Source organism: Pinus tabuliformis, chromosome 8, assembly GCF_031772625.1.
Source record: "Pinus tabuliformis cultivar Carrire ecotype Pingquan chromosome 8, CPIR1, whole genome shotgun sequence".
NCBI lineage: Eukaryota > Viridiplantae > Streptophyta > Pinopsida > Pinales > Pinaceae > Pinus > Pinus tabuliformis.
The window spans coordinates 56,227,346-56,247,187 of NC_142294.1; the positions used below are offsets into that span (position 1 = coordinate 56,227,346).

A 19,842-nucleotide genomic window follows, 5' to 3' on the forward strand; every position below is an offset into this window, starting at 1 on the left:
ATATACTAAATATGCAAACAGGACATAATAATGAACCAAAACATAAAAGTAAACCTAAGCTACATCAATATATGCTTTGTATAATTTTATTTTATTTTTATGTTATACCTGACAACTAAGTAGAAAATGCAAACATTCTTAAACATTGAAACATGTTTTTCATTGCACATGTAAAAGAATAGCAAAAATTATGTTTTTACCAAGATAAAGTAGTCACCCATTAACAAACATTCGAGATTAGGAAGCCTCTCGAACAAAAAATTGAGAAGACACATATTTCTTTAAGCAAAGGCACAACACATATGACTAGCTCCTTTAATGATTTAAATCTCCCCATCATCTCAATCAATATGTCCACAAAGAAATTGTATGCATTATTGGGATATGAGTCCATTTCCAGTACGGTCAAATTACTTCCAGATTGCATATTGAGTCTCAAGATAGAGCATGAAATCCCTTGAAACAGTATCCCATTCACTCTCAAATATTTTATCATGTATGCCCCCGCATACACATACAAGACAACATGTGTTTATAGTGGTTTATATTTTATCCACATACAACCTTCATTTACACAGGTTTCATTGTAAAGCATTGAAAGTAATAGTAAAATCCAGACTTACATGGTTGTAGTTTGAAGAAATGTGATTGAAGAGGTTTTGTCCATAGCTAGCAGCTGTTTGAAACAAACTCAATGATTCCTCTACTGAGGACCACAAACACAGGGAGTGCACAGAATATTGAATACTGACGATCAAATATTCTTTATGGTTTGGCTAGTCGAGTGGGACGTCCGATCAAATTGGATGAGCATATAGCTAAGCTTCAAAAGGGGTCCTATGCAAGTGATTTTAAATGATATCCCTTGGAAGCGTCAACATAGTACCCAGTATCATCATACAAAAGACCACCTAAAAATATACCATCTGATCTTGTCGAAGTCTGAAGAACCAAGTCATCCTTTTTCAGAAGACCATTGCTACTGTCATTTTGAGCAATTATTTTAATGTCAACACTTGGGATTGCTGGCAGCACTGACCCTGAATGTACTTTCCTAGGCACCCCACAAAAGAAGGAATAACAGGTTGGCACACATCAGTTTTAAGAACAACGTGCCAACTTCTTGGACAAAACAAGACCTTTTCAAAACTATTTTTCTCACTAGCATTCCTTTTATCTCTCAAAACAAAGACCATTTCATCTTCAAGATTGGCCCGGTGAGTGTACTGATATACAACAATGTTGCTTGGTCCATTAGAACTTGAAACAAGTTTGACATTATGTTGAAAATGCAACATGATGATGGAGCTTAGTGGAAAGGAGTCGCCTTCACTAAGTGGGCCCGCAGGCTATTTTTGGCGCAAAGTCTATTTTTAGACATATGGATCATGGTCTATGAGTTGCAGGATGCTATTTTTGGATGATTTGTCATGTTGGTAAAAATAGATGGACTTCTATTTTTAGACATATAGGCAGCGTCTATTTTTAGATTCCAGTCTAAAAATACAACAGTCGAATATTATTAGCTCTTAATAATATTTGGATTGTAAACATTATCTTATCATCTTGGAGCACTTCAGTTCGAGCTACAGATGTGGCACATGCAACTGTTAGAAGGAAATACGCTTTTCTTATGGGTCAGTTGAGCTATTGCATGATGGACTTCAGTTAGAACCCAAGTGGTTGAGTTCGGTGGAGTTGATTGAGGAGTTGATGGAGTTGTGTTCAATTTGACTTAGTTGAACTAGTTGTATTTAGTCTAACTGCAAATACACTAGTGATGAGTGAAGTGAATTAATTATTAATTCATTCACTAATTATTAACTCATAAAGCAACTAAATAATACATCAGTCAACTCAATGCATGGACAGTTCAGTGGAGACAAGTGTTAGAGGTGAGTGAAAGGGCAAGACAGCTGTCAGTTGTGACTATAGTTGTGCATGAGATTTGCACAATCAATGGATTGAGTATTGCCAATGAGGATTGCGTGGTTCAACCAAGGGAAATATGAGTTTGGATCAGACATTCTCATTCAATTCTCATGCAGTATTGCGCAGTGGAGGCAGGCAAGCAGCGGAGGATATTTGAACCTGTGATTGATTCAGATCTGAGCTAGTTTGTGTGTAACAGGTGGAGATAGTACTGAGTACTTGTGAGGAGTATTGTACTATGTATTGTTACATGTTCTCACTCATTATAATATACAGATAGTGTGGGGTTTTCAGCTGTATGCTTTCCCCAGGTTACATATTGTGTTAATGTGCGCATGCGATTGATGTTTCATTGTTTTTAATTCCGCAAAATTGATGATCAATGTAGAGGAGGTTATGTATTATGCATGCATTCCGCAATAGCGTATAATCAGGATAATCTCTGTCAATAAGTGTCATATTATTCAAAATTTCTACATGGTATCAGAGCTGGTGAATTTGTGTAGAAATTTTGAATAATTTGACACTTATTCACAGAGATTATCCCGATTATATGCTATTGCAGAATACATGCATAATACATAAGCTCCTCTACGTTGATCATCAATTTTGCGGAATTAAAAACAATGAAACATCAATCACATGTGCACATTAACACAGTATGTAACCCGGGGAAAGCATACAGCTGAGAACCCCACACTATATGTATATTATAATGATTGAGAACATGTAACAATACATAGTACAATACTCCTCACAAGTACTCAGTACTATCTCCACCTGTTACACACAAACTAGCTCAGATCTGAATCAATCACAAGTTCAAATCTCTTCCACTGCTTTGCCTGCCTCTACTGCACAATCCTGCATGAGAATAATGATGAATGGCTGAAGCAAACTCATATTTCCTTGGCTAAACCATGCAATCCTCATTGGCATTACTCAATCCATTGATTGTGCAAATCTAATGCACAACTATAGTCACAACTGATAGCAATCTCAACCTCTAACACCTGTCTCCACTGAATTGTCCATGCACTAAGTTAACTGATGTATTATTTAGTTGCTTTATGAGTTAATAATTAGTGAAATAATTTAAAAATTAATTCACATCACTCATCACTAGTGTATTCTGCAGTTAGACTAAATACAACTAGTTTAACCAAGTCAACCATCAACTCCTCAATCAACTCCACCAAAACTCAACCACTTGAGTTCTAACTGAAGTCCACCGTGCAATAGCTCAAATGACTCATAAGAAAAGCATATTTCCTTCTGATAGCTGCATGTGCCACATCTGTAGCTCAAATTGAAGTGCTCCAAGAGGATAAGATAATGTTTATAGTCCAAATATTATTATGAGCTAATAATATTCGACTGTTCTATTTTTAGCCTGGCAGTCTAAAAATAGAAACCGCCCATATGTCTAAAAATAGAAGTCCATCTATTTTTACCAATATGACCAATCATCCACAAATAGCATCTTGCAAATCATAGACCATGAGCCATATGTTTAAAAAATTTAGACTTTGCACCAAAAATAGCCTGCGGGCCCACTTAGTGAAGGCGACTTCTTTCCACTAAGCTCCATCATCTTATTGCATTCTCAACACTCCCTTTCAACAAGATATGGATTATCAGCAACCCTTATCCTGCCTTGGTGGTATTCGAATTTTCTCCTGGTGAGCACCTTCGTCAAGATATCAGCATCCTGATCCTCCGTTGGAATGTATGAAAGTAACATGATTCTCCACTACACACAATCTCTGATATGATGGTACCTGATGTCAATGTGCTTAGATCTATCATGAATACTGGATTAGCTGAGAGTTTAATGCAACTTTGGTTATCACAATAAATCACAGTAGGATCCAAGTATGAACCGAACAACCCGACCAAGATCTTCCTCATCCATATAGCCTCGCATGCAGCCAAACTTGCTGCCATATACTTGGCCTCTGCTAAATTGAGTGCCACGGATTTCTGCTTCCTACTGTACCAAGAAACTGTTGTTGACCTAATACTAAAAATCCCTCCAGATGTGCTCTTTCTGTCCGTTGGGCTCCCTGCCCAATCTGCATCCGTGAAGCCACATAGCTTCACCTCATCCTCCTGTCTGTACCACATTCCATATCTCGATGTGCCTCTAAGATAACGCAATACATGATTTCCTACCTTCCAGAAGAGCTTGGTTGGCTTAACCATAGCTTGTGAAAGCTGGTTAACAGCATAGCATATATCAGGTCGTGTATTGACCAGATACATAAGCGACCCAACCAACTGTCGATAAAAAGTGGCATCCACTACTTTTGCTGAAGTAGCATCCTCCTTCCTCCAACCTCCAGGAAGAGGAGTATCAACAGGCTTGCAGCCATGCATGTTGAACTTCTCCAGTATCTCCCGAGCATACTTACCCTGAGAAACAAATAATCCATCACTACGCTACCAAATTTCCAATCCCAGGAAATAATGAAGGAGGCCCAAGTCCTTCATCTCAAACTCCTTAGCAAGATCATCCTTGCATGAAAGTATCAACAGCTCATCACCTGTTAGAATCAAATCATCTACATAAAGTACAATGATAAGCAATTTACCCTCCAGCACAATCTGGTCTAGGTTAGGATCTGCCTCACTCTTGGAGAATCCAAGTCCGGTGAAATAACCGTCTATCCATGTGTACCATGCACGTGGTGCTTGTTTCAACCCATACATCGGTCTCTTGAGCCTACACACATGCGACTCACTGCTGAAGATCTCGAAACCATCGGGCTACTCTATGTACACCTCCTCCTCAATGACTCCGTTGAGGAACGCAGTCTTCACATCCATCTAATGGATGTGCCACCCCATCTGCGCTAAGAGAGCAAGAATTGTCCGTATGGAAGAATACCTTGCGACAGGTGCAAAGGTCTCCTCATAATCGATCCCCCCTATTTGTGAAAAGCCTCAGGCAACAAATCTTTCCTTGTACTTCTCCACACTCCTGTCAGCTGCCTACGTCACTTTGTAGATCCATCTCGAACCCATCACTGATTTCCCTTCCGGTCTTGGGACAATCTCCCATGCACTGTTTCTGACAATCGAATCATACTCTTCCACCACGACATCTACCCATGCAGGATCCTCCACAGCTTCCTCGAAAAAGGATGGCTCAGTCACGACACATTTTCTCACAAGAGCCATGTATCCAGTGTACCGATCAGGTGACTTCCTCTGTCTACGTTGAGCTGTAGGTGGTCCTACGACCTTCTCTACATATTGAGCCAATCGCTCAGCTTCTGTCATGCGCTTTCACCCTCTGATGGTTGGTGCTGCATGAGTGGTCTCTTCCACTCCATGAACTTCATCCTATGGCTAATCCACGTCCTGAAGCTCATCCTTAGGAACTAATAGCTCCTCATCTGCATGCAAGTGTGGCTCCCTCTCAAGCGAACACTTCATGGCTTTCTCCTCCTGAAATTTTATATCCCGTCGCACAACAGCCTTGCGACTGTTTGGAAAATACACACAATAGTTGTGGGGTGTATCAGTGTACCCCACAAATATCCCAACCTCTGCGGTCGGCTCTGTTAGCGTCCTGTTGCAACAAGTGTTCATATTTCATGATTGACAGATTGAAAGTGCCAAATATGTCATACTTTGCATGCTGCAATGCTCCATATTTCCAAAAGAGGCCAAAGAAGAGGCCATGAAAGTGTGCCAGTCTAAATGCCACTGCTCTATTCCAAATTTTGATGAGTTAATCATTTTTGAAGAAGTTTTGTTAAGAGAAGGCCAAAAAGCTTAATCTCGGCCTCCCTAGGTTTCAATTTCTTGTTTTAGAATATAGAGAATGAATATTTGTCCAAACAGCTTAATCTTGGCAGATTTGTAGATAGAATCTTGGGCACTCATCAGCTTAATCTGAGCCCCGGCAAAAATAAGGATTGATTTAGATAGGAGGGCAGTCAAAAGAAAAAAGAATAATCAGGGTTTGCAAGTTCAAGTGCACCCGAACCAAAAAGAAGAAAAAATGTTAGGTAAGTAGGCTGGGTAGGTAGTTTTTGAGGTTGCAGAGTGTTGATTTGTGATCAATTTTATGTTTCAAAGTGATATTTTACTTCAGATCACATATGTAAAGCAGTTTTTCATTTGGAGGAGCTCAAGTGAGGCATGTCTAACTCCCCCTTCTTCTCATTCCCCAAATCACTCACTAACATCCCCTTGAGGACCTTGGGATCTGCCCAACCAGTCCTGTTATCACTTCATTTTTGTAAAGCACCAAGTCAAGCTTTGACTTTCTTCTGTGAAAAGAAGCCACATTTCTTGTGTAAAAATCATGTCTCCACAGTTCATTCACTCCCTATGTCTAAGTTTCAGCTCACAAACTTAGCCTCCCCCCTACACTTCACCTCACAAATTCATATTAACTCCTAACTCTATTATCTAGCTCCCTAGATCACTTCCCCATCCCCTATTATACAAAAAGCTATAAAACTCCCCAAAAATATTAAATAGCCCCTCCCTTTGGCACTATAGCCATATTTATCAAGTCCAGGAAATAGTAGTCCATCTGGGGCTCCTACTAACCCTTCCGTGTCCTAACCTGGAGTTAGTCCGACATCTGGTCACACTAATAACCATGTCCCCTAAGTCCTAACCCTACAATACTCATTTCCCGCCCTTATCCTAAGGTCATGCATGTAAATATATTTCACCCCGCTTTTATATAACCCGAAACCCACTTTCCTGAAGTTTTCCCCCCGCTAGATTAAAATAATTAATAAAAGCGCCGCGGGCCTCGTATCTATCCTTCCGCCATTTTGATCATGCCGCCGACCGTCTGATTTGATACGCCCAAGATCTACGGTGGGCGGGTCTTTTTGTGCCCCGACATGCCGAGGGTTAGTATCCGGGAAATGGGCAGTTTTCCCATTGTACGCCCGCCACGCGTCGCCCTCCCGGCTGTGGCAGAGCCCCCTCCTCCGAAACCGCTTCTGCACAAAAGTGGTGCGACATGAAACCGGATACCGCCCTCCCCTGTGTGACGTCGGTGCCACGTCTCCCCCATGATGTCATCATCCTGCGTCGGCCTCCTGCCACCGTGTCCTTGCCACATCATTGCCACGTCGCTGCCACCGTACTACCATGTCATCACCCCACCGTACCACCACATCACCCGACCGTACTACTGACGTCACCCTGCCTTGTCACCATCGTACTAGGACCCACTGCTGACGTCATGCTGATGTCATCATCAAAAATGGCGCGAAGCGCGAAATCTGCACCAACGGATGCCCAGAATGAAAAACCAAGGCAGATTTTGATGCGCGATTAGCGATTAGCGCTAATCGCGCATCGCTAAGGGAAATAGGCCAAAATGGAAATCCCTTTCATGGCTCGGCCACCAGTAGGCCCAAAAGTCGCAAAATGACAAGAATTTCTTCGCGCAGGATTCAGAAAAGGGGCAAAGACAGTTTTTAAAGCAACAGAGGGCCGAACAGCAGCCATAAGAGGTCGATGGGACAGTTTAAAGAGTATCAGCAGTGAGAAAAGGTGCACATTCAGTGCCAAAGCATATCAAGGAAGCGGCAAAGAGTATCAGTTAAATGTTTTTAATGGAAATCTTTATTCCCAAAGCAGGTGAACATTGAATGGCCTCCAAAAAAGTCAAAGAAGGCAGTGAAAGCCTATCAAGGCTCTCCGACCACAGGTAAAGCATTTAAAGCCACCGAACAACAATGGATTAGAGATCAAAGCACAGTTATGGCCAAATGCCAGCACAGAGCCATAAAGACAACACATTAACTCTTTTTGATACAGCTGCCCCTAGCACAGCTCGAAGATATTTTCTTGCATTTACTTCAGACATATGTTAGGTTAAAAACACTTATTACAGCAGATCTGTCTGAGATCTGATTTGTGTAGATATTTTACTTATAAAACCACCCTAATTTACTGTTTAGAGGGTTGGTTGGTTGTATAGCTCCAAGAGAGACTCGCTCTGCATACCTGATATTTTCCTTAATCGAAGACTGCTGAAATCTTAGAGAATGGACTGTGTGCTATGTATTAATGTTTTGAAGAATTGAATGTGGAATTCTTGTGCTGCAACATGATCCAATAAGTGTTTCTTATCTCTGTTTTAAATTCATATATGTTTTTATTATACATATATCACCATCTAAGTTACAGAAAGAAAGATTAGCTTAGAATTTGCGTGGCGGCACTCTATGCTCAGTTTCTATGACTTCTATATGTTTTCTTCTGATTCAGGCATAAATATGAATTCCTCATGGCTCGTATTTGCTCTGTTTCATTCATGTTTGACAGTTATCTAGGGATTGTTTACTGCTCCTAGATAGAGCTCATTCACCTTCCCTCTGTTAAGCTGAAAGGGAGATTCTTAATTGCCTCTCATTCCTTAACCTTCAATCCATCTTCATTAGGCTTGAAATTTCTTTCATCTATAGCTCTCTTGCTCTATTTTCCTCTTTTGACCAAGAAAATGCACCAGCAGTCCTATTCCATGACTCCACGCCTAATGGTTTGAACTTATCATACTATGCATTTCCTCTCTACTTGAAAGTTTCATCCTTCCCACCAAAACTCAAACAAAACCCCTTGTACTCAATAACTAGCCTAAAATCATCATCAACAAAGCTAAATCATAAAGAGAGAGCCCTCTCTGATTGCAGGTAGGCTAGGACCTGCAGTCCAAAGATTGGTTTGTGGTTACCTCGGCCGTATCCCTTAGAGGAGCTTTAGGGACAACCTGAGTGATAACAGGCTCCAGCTTCTTCCTGGCATCCTTTGCCACATGCATGTAAACATTAGTACCAAAAATCCTCAAATGAGAAATATCAGGCCTCTTACCATAATAAGCCTCCTCGGGTGTACTCATGCCAAGTATCCTATGAGGACAATGGTTCTGCACATATACTGCAGTATTGCATGCTTCTGCCCACAAGTGAAGGGGTAGGCCCTGATCATGCAACATCGCATGTGCAGCACCCACGATCGTTCTGTTCTTCTGCTCAGCAACCCCGTTTTGCTGTGGGTTATGGGGAGCTATGAGATCTCTTCGAATCCCTTCTGCGCTGCAAAAGTCCTTGAACTCGCCAGAGATGTATTCACCACCATTGTTGCTCCTAAGAGCCTTCAGCTTCTTCCCCGACTCCTTCTCGACTAGTGCTTTGAACTCACAGAACTTTGATTATGTCTCTCTCTTCTTCTGCATGAAGAAGATCCAACACTTTCGAGAGAAACCATCAACAAAGATCACATAGTACCTGTGCTTTGTTGTCGAAGCTACTAAGAAAGGTCCACACACGTCTTTGTGAATTCTCTGAAAGATCATCGTGGCTTGAATATCCTTCTCGTGAAAGGTGGCTTTCACAACTTTTCCAAAGTACACCCCTTGCACTAATCTGACTGCGCAAGAGTGCCTTTAGGAATCCCAGTAGTAATCTGCTGCAGTATCTTCAAGGCTTCATGGTGAAGGTGGCCCAATCTCCTATGCCACAACTTGCCATCATCCCGGCTCACCAATCCTTCTGCCTTGCATGCCATTGATGTGCAGCCATCTACATGCAACTGATAAATGTTCCTGACTCAAACCCCTATCTTCCGGGTTTCTCCAATTGTCTTACTGCACAGGAAAGCCTTTCCCTCGCTGAAAACAACATCATATCCCTTGTCTTCTAACATCGCCACAAAGATAAGATTCTTAGATATCATTTTTTGGGATTCAACTGCGTTAAGTAAGTCATTCAATATGAAGGGTTTACCAGACTCCCTCTCAAAGGAAATGGTACCGATACCGGTTGCACTGTATCTACCATCATCGCCCATCTCGATGTGCACTCCAAGATCTTTCTCCTCCAGATCAAAAAACAAATCTCGGTCTCCTGTCATGTGAAAAGAAGCACCACTGTCCAAGAATCATACCGATCCCATCACACTTGATACCAAGCATGCGATCAACAAAAAATCAAGCTCAAACTGTGAGGCTAAGGCCTCTCTTGCTGCAGATCCAACAGCTTGCTTATTTTTCTTCTTCTACGGACAATTTGTGGCATAATGTTCGTGCTGATGACAGTGAAAACACTTCACCTTGGACATGTCCTACTTCTTGCCTTTCGCACCGGAATGAGAAGCTTTCTTGTTCTTCCCCTTCTTTTCTTTGGCAGCCAAAGCGCAATTTTCTTCATCAGTTGCCCTTGATGAAGATCCATCCCTAGTATTCCGCCTGATCTCCTCCTGCACAAGATCTGACCAAAGTCTCTCCCATCCTGGCAATTTCTCCCGACCATTGACAGAGTCTTGATAGGAATGCAAACTCTTCGGAAGACCAAGGAGAGCCAAGCTCACCAAGTCCTCATCATTGAAAGTTTCCCCCACACTTCCCAGCTCATCCGTACACTGGGTGAACTTCATGAGACTTGGGCATACTGTCTCCCTTCTCACACTTAATGTTTTTGAGTTTATCCTTGAGCACCAACTTCCTCTGATCGCTCTTGCTTTGGAATAGATCTGTCAACGCTTTCCACATCAAGCATGGAGAAGCCTTTCCATGCAAGCTAGACACAATGTGATCCTTCATGCCCTCCAACAAAATCCTTCGACACTTTGTTGTCTTCTTTTGCTAAGCATCAACTTGAGCAATATCAGTAGGCTTTGGGACCTCAGCCTCTATGAACTCCTTCAGCCCATTATCATCTAACACCGCCTCCATCCTGTCTTTCCATGCAATATAGTTCGAGCTACCCTCAATAGCATACTCCAATCGCAATCCGTTGAAAGACATTTCAACTTTGACACCAAGAAAACACTACTGCAAATTTGAATTCCACCAGCTCAAAACACAACCGCTTTTGATCTAAAATTCGTGAGAACAAAGTATTTCTCGTATAGAGATTTACTGTATGGGATTTTACTAGATATCTCACCTTCCAAAGGAAGGATGAATCCAGAGGCTACTTGGCCCGATTACAAACTCTACCTGAAGAAATAAAATGTAAACACTTTCTGAATAATAGATCAGATGATCAATAGCTCTGATACCATGTAGAAATTTTGAATAATTTGACACTTATTCACAGAGATTATCCCGATTATACACTATTATGGAATACATGCATAATACATAACCTCCTCTACGTTGATCATCAATTTTGCAGAATTAAAAACAATGAAACATCAATTGCATGCGCACATTAACATAGTATGTAACTCGGGGAAAGAATACAACTGAAAACCCCACACTATCTTTATATTATAATGATTGAGAACATGTAACAATACATAGTACAATACTCCTCACAAGTACTCAATACTATCTCCACATGTTACACACAAACTAGCTCAGATCTGAATCAATCACGGGTTCAAATATTTTCCACTGCTTTGCCTGCCTCCACTGTGCAATCCTGCATGAGAATAATGATGAATGGCTGAAGCAAACTCATATTTCCTTGGCTGAACCACGCAATCCTCATTGGCATTACTCAATCCATTGATTGTGCAAATCTCATGCACAACTATAGTCACAACTGATAGAAATCTCAACCTCTAACACCTACCTCCACTGAACTGTCCATGCACTGAGTTAACTAATGTATTCTTTAGTTGCTTTATGAGTTAATAATTAGTGAATTAATTTAACAATTAATTCACATCACTCATCACTAGTGTATTCTGCAGTTAGACTAAATACAACTAGTTTAACCAAGTCAAACTGAACACAACTCCATCAACTCCTCAATCAACTCCACCAAAACTCAACCACTTGAGTTCTAACTGAAGTCCACCATGCAATAGCTCAACTGACTCATAAGAAAAGCGTATTTCTTTTTGACAGCTGCATGTGCCACATCTGTAGCTCAAACTGAAGTGCTCCAAGAGGATAAGATAATGTTTATAGTCCAAATATTATTATGAACTAATAATATTCGACTGTTTTATTTTTAGCCTGGCAGTCTAAAAATAGAAACCACCCATATGTCTAAAAATAGAAGTCCATCTATTTTTACCAACATGACCAATCATCCACAAATAGCATCCTGCAACTCATAGACCATGATCCATATGTCTAAAAATAGACATATTCTAAAAATAGACTTTGCGCCAAAAATAGACTGCGGGCCCACTTAGTGAAGGCGACTTCTTTCCACTAAACTCCATCATGGTGTTGCATTCTCAAAAATTTGCAGAAAATTTCTACATGGTATCGGAGCAGAGTTGATCATCAGATCTATTATTCAGAAAGTGATTACATTTTATTTCTTTAGGCAGAGTCTGTAATCGGGCCAGGTAGCCTCTGGATTCATCCTTCTTTTGGAAGGTGAGATATCTAGTAAAAGCCCATACAGTCAATCTCTGTACGAGAAATACTTTGTTCTCACGAATTTTAGATCAGAAGCAGTTGAGCTTTGAGCTGGTGGAATTCGAATTTGCAGCAGTGTTTTCTTGGTGTCAAAGTTGAAATGTCTTTCAACAGATTGTGATTGGATTATGCTCTTGAAGGCAGCTCAAATTATATTGCATGGAAAGACAGGATGGAGGCAGTGTTAGATGACAATGGGTTGAAGGAGTTCATAGACGCTGAGGTCCCAAAACCTACTAATGCTACTGAAGCTGTGGCTTGGCAAAAGAAGACAGCAAAGTGTCAAAGGATTCTATTGGAGGGCGTGAAGGATCACATTGTATCCAGCCTGCATGGAAAGGCTTCTCCATACTTGATGTGGAAAGTGTTGATAGATTTATTCCAAAGCAAGAGCGACCAAAGGAAGTTGGCACTCAAGGATAAACTCAGAAACATTAAGTGTGAGAATGGAGACAGTATGCCCAAGTATCTCACGAAGTTCACCCAATGCCGGGATGAGCTGGGATGTGTGGGGGTGACTGTCGATGATGAGGACTTGGTGAGCTTGGCTCTCCTTGGTCTTCCGAAGAGTTGGCATTCCTATCAGGACTCTACCAATGGTCAGGAGAAAATTCCAGGATGGGAGAGACTTTGGTCGGATCTTGTGCAAGAGGAGGTCAGGTGGAATACCAGGGATGGATCTTCATCAAAGGCATCTGATGAAGAAAATTGCGCTTTGGCTTCCAAAGCAAAGAAGGGGAAGGAGAAGGGTTCTCTTTCCGAATCCAGTTATTCCAATGATGGGAAGAAGGGTGAAAAATCGAAAGTGCGATGCTTTCGTTGTCATGAGGTGGGCCATTATGCTACTAATTTCCCAAAGAAGAAGTCCAAGAAGGGATCCGGGGAAGGATATGAAGTTGAGGCACTGGCTTCACAGTTTGAGTTGGATTTCACACTCTTCGCATACATGGTTTCATCCATGGTGGGAAGTGGTTGGTTTCTTGACAGTGGAGCTTCTTTCCACATGACCGGTGACAAGAGTTTGTTCAGTACATTGGAGGAGAAAGATCTCCAGATACTCATAGCGATGGCTAATGATGAGAAGTATAGTGTCTCAGGTGCAGGCACGGTTATTTTTCAGAGGGAGCATGGAGCTCACCTTACCTTGATCGATGTCAAGTATGTACTAGGACTGAAGAGAAACTTAGTGTCGATTGCGATGCTGGAAGACGGAGGCTATGATGTAGTCTTCAGTAAGGGAAAGGTTTTCCTTAGAGACATCATCACTAGATAGGTGAAGCAGATTGGTTCACGCGTCAAGAACCTATATGCTCTTGAGGTTCAAGATGCATGCAAAGCCTTGAGTAGCGAGGCAACTGATGGAGACTTGGTGGTTGAGAGGGAGCGTATATTACCTCTCAACATGCAGAGCCAGAAGAAGTCTAAGACGATTGTGGAGGAGCCACGATTGGTGTAGCAGCTTCAGGAGGTTCTGGAGCAGCCACAACAAGGGAAGCTGAGAGGAGATCGAGTAGAGACATCTACTCATGCAAAGACCTCCAGTAGGGGGAAGCTTCAAGCCAGGTGGGCTGAGGGATCACATGCAGCCATACCTCCAGGTAGGAGGTGGGGCGATATAGAGTGATCGTCCCAAGGAGGAGGGGCAGGATCCTTGAGGTACCTAACCTCTTGGATGAGACCTTGCTACGGGAGCCCCACTATGGAGTAGCAGGAATTGATTGATCGAGTAGAGACAGATGCGGATGAAGCAGCAGAGAGAGCGACAGTGTAGGGAATCCCAGGACAGTGCATAGCTAGTAGGCTACAGCAATGTGCGAGGCACAAGTGTTTTGCACAGTGCTAGGTGGCACAGAGAAGTGTGCATTGGTGCGAGATGCATGGAGATGTTGCAGTAGCACAGATGTCAGAGAGGGAGCACTTTTTAGCAACAGGTAGAGCTTCAACATCAGAGTATGTTCTTAGCCCAATAGAGTGGTCAGTTGGGAGTGTTTTTGTTCCAAGTGTTGTTGGAGCAAGTGGACCGGGCAAATGTGTTGCATGTAGAACATTCCAGAGTTACAGGATAGGGCTTGCAGATAATCCATATCTTGTTGAGAGGGAGTGTTGAAAATGCAACAAGATGATGGAGCTTAGTGGAAAGGAGTCGCCTTCACTAAGTGGGCCCGCAAGCTATTTTGGGTGCAAAGTCTATTTTTAGACTATGTCTATTTTTAGACATATGGATCATGGTCTATGAGTTGCAGGATGCTATTTGTGGATGATTAGTCATGTTGGTAAAAATAGATGGACTTCTATTTCTAGACATATGGGCGGAGTCTATTTTTAGACTGCCAGTCTAAAAATAGAACAGTCGAATATTATTAGCTCTTAATAATATTTGGACTATAAACATTATCTTATCCTCTTGGAGCACTTCAATTCGAGCTACGGATGTGGCACATGCAACTATCAGAAGGAAATATGCTTTTCTTATGGGTCAGTTGAGCTATTGCATGATGGACTTCAGTTAGAACTCAAGTGGAAGAGTTTGGTGGAGTTGATTGAGGAGTTGATGGGGTTGTGTTCAGTTTGACTTAATTGAACTAGTTGTATTTAGTCTAACTGCAAATACACTAGTGATGAGTGATGTGAATTAATTATTAATCAATTCACTAATTATTAACTCATAAAGAAACTAAAGAATACATCAGTTAACTCAGTGCATGGACAGTTCAGTGCAGACAAGTGTTAGAGGTGAGCGAAAGGACAAGACAACTGTCAGTTGTGACTATAGTTGTGCATGATATTTGCACAATCAATGGATTGAGTATTGCCAATAAGGATTACATGGTTCAGCCAAGGGAAATACGAGTTTGGATCATCCATTCTCATTCAATTCTCATGCAGGATTGTGCAGTGGAGGCAGGCAAGCAGCGGAGGAGATTTGAACCTGTGATTGATTCAGATCTGAGCTAGTTTGTGTGTAACTGGTGGAGATAGTACTGAGTACTTGTGAGGAGTATTGTACTATGTATTGTTACATGTTCTCAATCATTATAATATACAGATAGTGTGGGGTTTTCAACTGTATGATTTCCCCAGGTTACATACTGTGTTAATGTGCGCATGCGATTGATGTTTCATTGTTTTTAATTCCGCAAAATTGATGATCAACGTAGAGGAGGTTATGTATTATGCATGCATTTCGCAATAGTGTATAATCAGGATAATCTCTGTCAATAAGTGTCATATTATTCAAAATTTCTACACATTATTGATCATATCTATAAATGCAACATCGTTTTTCCATATGTCTACAATATTGCTTCGAGACAACTTGATGCAGAAGCATCTAGACATAGCCAGCAATGTGATGGTGTGGTTACATGTTGTTGCTAATGAAAGTTTGGAAGAAGAAATGGTTGTTTAATTTGTATCAATTTCAAATAAACGTAAGTAGTTAATGGTTGCCTAATTCTAAACAGAAGTGGGAATAATTGGCAAATGATCCTCCCTGCATGGAGATCAAGCCAAGTAGTTGGAATGATTAGTTAGTGTTATCGGAAAAACTAGTGTCCATTCAAAGCTGCTAGTCCCACTAAGACGGGTAGCTATCTTAGAAACAAACAAATTAAAGTTACTTGTGTTTCCCTTTATGAGAGATAGATGAGAGAGAATCAGAGAGTAACAACCTCAGTCTTTCGCTAGTCTCCTTACTTGTTTCCTCTCTCCTTTGATAGAGATTTCGCCACTCCTTTCTCACTTGTCCCGCTTCAAAGAACAATTGTAGGGTCAAGGCAAAAAAATACCATCAAAGCATAGAGGTCTATAACCATAAATAATGTAGGATCAGATGTACATTAACCATATAAATGCATACACAAACAAGATTCAGAGATATACAAGCATATGGAGGAAAACTCAAATAGCTTTATTGATAGAAGTAGTAGAAGAGAGGATTACAACCAGGCTATCTGATCCAGCATCATCCTCCCAGCATGAAAGCCCTCTTCACCTCATACAAAGCAAGATCACCCAACAATGTCTTCAAAGAGAAACCAACAACACTTCCTTGCAAATTACAAAATTCCAGCCTCTGGATCTCTTGGATGAGGGATCCATATATAGATGTTTACAAGAGAGTGAGTCAGCTTCTGGGATTTTGATTAGTGTCATTTCACTGATAGTTCTTGGTTCCACTTGGATATTTTAGATCTCTTACTCATCCCTGGACGAATTCAGAGAGGCAAGTGTCATATGAGCAATTTCTAGAAGATTCTCTGGGTTTCCACCTAGCACACTGCTTCTGCCACGTCTGCTCTCACTCATCGCACCCTATAGAAGGGCTTTCCAGTATGCATCACACCCCCCATGTGTAATAGGTGAGATGCATCACACCCTATGCATGGAGTAGTCTGTATGGTCCAGTTTTGACCAGTTCTGAGTAGTTTTTCATGGAGAACTTTTGGGAGATGATGTAATCAGCTGACCTTGTTCCTTTAGGGCATGAAACAACACTAGGGGCTTAGAAGCCCTTAATTTATGGACATATGTGATTGGGGTTGCAGTGTCCAAATATGTCTATAACAGTTGCCCCCTAAAGCATGAGGTTGTAAATCTTTTGATTTCGGGTGAAATGCTTTATAATGAGGATCCGAGGTTTTTCTAACTGGAAGGTGACCTGTAATAAGATACAACACAATACATCATCTTCATAATATTTTCATGATCTAGCTGAGGCGAGCATTCCCATGCTTAGCTTTATAAATTCATATTCATGTACATAAGATAGATAATCGTCTGTGTGGTAGACTGATGATTCTGGTAGAGCCATCATCCTTTAGCTTGGATGATTATCTGTGCAGCAATGATGTACATTTGATGTCTTTATTTTCCTGAATATATCGCAACCTGGATGGATGAAACTAGATCCGAGGTCTTCAAACTCATTCAATCTTCACTCGAAGTACAAGTCGATCCATGTGAAAAGATGTTCTGATGTTGAACATGGAAAGACATCACCTGATTACCAGCGAATGATGTAAGTTGTTAACAGGCGTGAGAGGAATCACCGATAATGATGATGACCCTCAAAGTACTGCAGTACAATTCATGTGGTGTGAATACATGAGTTGATGTTGAATACCACGTAAAATATTTCGTTCGAAGGCCATTGATGTAAACCTATTGGTGAAAGTGAGAAACTTGCCATTGAGGCATGCAAGCTTCAAAGTACTGAAAGGGTTGTCCCTAAGTCAAGTTCTTGGATAATGAGCTGATGTCGACAAGAAGTGACCCATCATAGGAGGGCCTTAATGAATCCCACATCTACGACACGGAATGGAGCAAATGATTTTGTGGAGGTGAAAACGATCTGATGATACAAGGTTCAGGGTGGCGGTCATGAAAAAAGGAGAGTGAAGGTATTGCAGCGGATGAGACATTAGCTAGGTTGGTGAATTCTCTAAGCGACTTCTCTTGAACATACCAGTGACATTGAAATGGATTCGTAGCATTAACCCCAAGGTGGATGGTACGATGGACCAATGGTGATATGACCGGTGAACGAAATAACCCAACCAACTCAATCATGGTGACGGAGTGAAAGTGTCATATTCAAGAGCAACCTGCTACCAATGATGTTATTCAAGTTTTCTTCCCTTTTTCCCTAATCATTGCTGACCAGTACCTCTTTATTTTTTTCAAGCTTGAGGAGGATAACATATGCTTGTTCTATAATTTTCCCTTCAGGCAAACCCGTCGCTATGTTTTAACAAGCCTAGCGACAGTGAAACTCACTCTTGTCTACATGGACAAGTTTGTCGCTATTGTTTTAACGAGTTTAACGACAAAGATAACTAGGTCCTTTTCAATTTTAGAGAGTCTAAAAAGGGACAGAAAGGAAACTCCAGTAATCCTTTTTCGTAATGTAATCCCTTAAGTCCGAAAAAGTATAAAATAATACGAAAGGGATGACTTTTTGATAGTTTTAACAGGCTGAACAAGACAAACGCTCGATCTTTTTGTGTAATAATCCCTCAGGTCCAAAAAGATTAAAATCTAGAGGAGGGATGGCACTTTCGATCACTTTAACGAGCTGGAAAGGCTAATTGCTCGGCAATCTTTTCATATTTTACAAGTCAGATGAAAAGAGCTTAAAGGAGACTCGTTTTTTGAGGAACAAGTGATGTTTTTGGATAGCAACTGGTTCCAAGTAAGGTTTGGAACTTTTCAATCACAGTAGTGTAAAGAAGGTGGCTAACAGAATCACTCGTCGCAGTTGTTCCTCAAAAGGGTAAACAAGCAAATGGAGGTGTATTATCAGCTAAAAAAGAATGGAGGTGATGGTAAGAACACAACCAAGGTTCAAAAGCTAATAGCTATGCAATCACAAAGGTTATTTACCGAAGGTGGGTTCATTTTTTAATGAGCTTGAACTCTGGGGGAATATATGCTCATTGCTAGGTTTATTTTTTGACAAGCTTGAACTTCACGTAAACTTGCTCGTGCCAGTCGTATAATAAGGATGTCTCATCAGTAGGTTCATTTTTTAGGGAGCTTGGCCCATGTGCAACTTTGCTCTAGAGCCTTTCGTATGCAAGCTAGGAATGACCAACTACTGTCCTAGGGGTTAAAGAACTACTAAGGTTAGGTAGGATAGCTTCTTGGTGGGAAACATCTCCTTTACTTTGCCGTTTCTATTGGTCCCGGCAAAGATGAATGGTTGATTAGACCAATCACCTAACTTAAGCAGTTGAAGTTAGCAAAAACTACGGGGTTAGAGTTACACTGGTCGCTTTTCACTTGCGTACAAAAAGGTTTGCATGCCCCCAGGTATAAAGTATAGTTTCTAGGTCACCATATGGAATTTCTTGCATTAGCAAGATTGTTCCACCCGCATCGCAGACAAAACACTTCCTTGGCTTTGTCCATCAAAATAGACAAAGGTGACTGTTGTCAGTCCTAATCACATAACCTTTGATGAGGGAATCTTTTTCCAGTCCAAATCCATTTTCCTAAACGGACAGGGGTATCAGACTAGTCATATTCCTACGCAAAAACCTACCTTACATCTGGGGTTTTCCTGCCGAAGCAGACCAGGGTGCATGCCTCCTGGGTTTCAGTCACAACCACCGAATCACTTGCGATCATCAAGTGGATGGACTAGAGATTGATTAGACATTCCTTGTTCAAAAAGACCAGTAAGGGATGGCATTTGACTAATATTTGTGTTTGAACCAGGGAATGAAAGCTGGTCAACTAGGTGGACCGCTCTGCCTTCATGTGGAAAACATATCACTTGGAAGAGTGACGAAACAATAGCTCCCATACTATAAATGTAGTCACACCCAAGGAGTAGATTGTAATCTAGAGGTCCTTGCACTACCATCACGTTCAAATAAATTGTTTTCATTCTCAAAGTTATAGGAAAATTTGGAAGGATCCCTAACGGTCGACTGGTTCCTTTGTTGAAGCTTGTCAGATTTCGAATCTCAGGCAGAAGTGATGGCGAACCAAGCGCTTTCCAAGAAGTTGAGGAAAGGATACTCACAGAAGCCCCTTCA

At 41.2% G+C, this 19,842-nt stretch overlaps 1 pseudogene; it reads right to left on the minus strand.

Moving 5' to 3' along the window:
- Positions 1 to 837: 837 nt before the first annotated feature.
- The window catches only part of LOC149234120 (uncharacterized), a 32,010-nt pseudogene continuing 13,005 nt past the window's right edge, over positions 838 to 19,842 (minus strand).